Source organism: Mandrillus leucophaeus, unplaced genomic scaffold (genome assembly GCF_000951045.1).
Source record: "Mandrillus leucophaeus isolate KB7577 unplaced genomic scaffold, Mleu.le_1.0 Scaffold1568, whole genome shotgun sequence".
NCBI lineage: Eukaryota > Metazoa > Chordata > Mammalia > Primates > Cercopithecidae > Mandrillus > Mandrillus leucophaeus.
Window position 1 is genome coordinate 9,057 of NW_012101552.1, and position 1,022 is coordinate 10,078.

At 49.6% G+C, this 1,022-nt stretch overlaps 1 protein-coding gene across 1 annotated transcript in view; it reads right to left on the minus strand.

Annotated features, from left to right (window-relative positions):
- Positions 1 to 1,022, minus strand: part of LOC105536198 (mannan-binding lectin serine protease 1-like) — a gene marked incomplete at its 3' end in the record, with an annotated part of 20,745 nt that overhangs the window by 7,380 nt on the left and 12,343 nt on the right. The gene's annotated exons all lie outside the window — the stretch shown is intronic.

Here is a 1,022-nt window from a genome sequence, read left to right on the forward strand (position 1 = left end):
CAAAGCCAAGTATATAAATTGTGAGTCTGGGTTGAGTGGCTCATGCCTGTAATCCCAGCACTTTGGGAGGCTGAGGCAGGAGGATCACTTGAGCCTTGGAGTTCAAGACCAGCCTGGGCAACATAGTGCGACCCCCATCTCTAAAGAAAAAGTTAACCGGGTGTGGTGGCATGCATCTGTGGTCTCAGCTGGTAGGGAGGCTGAGGTGGGAGGCTAGGAGTTTGAGGCCGCAGTGAGCCATGTTTCGTCAGCCACTGTACTCCAGCCAGGGTGACAGAATGTGACACTGTCTCAAAAAAACTTTACTATGGCTGAGCACAGTGGTGGGTTCCTGTAATCCCAGCACTGTGGGAGGCTGAGGCAGTGGATGGCTAGAGCCCAGGAGCTGGAGGCTGCAGTGAGCTATGATCATGCCACTGCACTCCAGCCTGGGTGACAGAGCAAGAGTCTGTCTGAAAAAAAGAAAAAAATATGTGAAATATCTGCCATCATTCTATCATTGACAGTTGTTTCTTGTTTGTTTGTTTTGTTTTTTGATGGAGACTCACTCTATCACCCAGGCTGGAGTGCAGAGGTGTGATCTTGGCTCACCGCCACCTCCGCCTCCAGGGTTCAAGTGATTCTTGTGTTTCAGCCTCCCAGATAGCTGTGACTATAGGTGCCCGCCACCATGCCTGGCTAATTTTTCTATTTTTAGTAGAGTCAGAGATTTAGCATGTTGGCCAGGCTGGTCTCAAACTCCTGACCTCAGGTGATCCACCTGCTTCGGCCTGCCAATGTGCTGGGATTACAGGCAGGAGCCACCGTGCCTGGCCTATCATTGACAGTCTCTTAATCAAGGAGCAGATGAATGACGCTGGCCTCTGTAGACACAGTGACTGCTGCATGGGTCACTCTGAATGCTCAAGGCTAGTGGGCTGCTAATTGCTCCTCCTGCTTAAGTTGGAAACTCATCCTGATTCAGCTGGGTTTGCTCCTAAAGTAGTTTATATCAATTATGCTTGCAATAGTGAAATTTGATT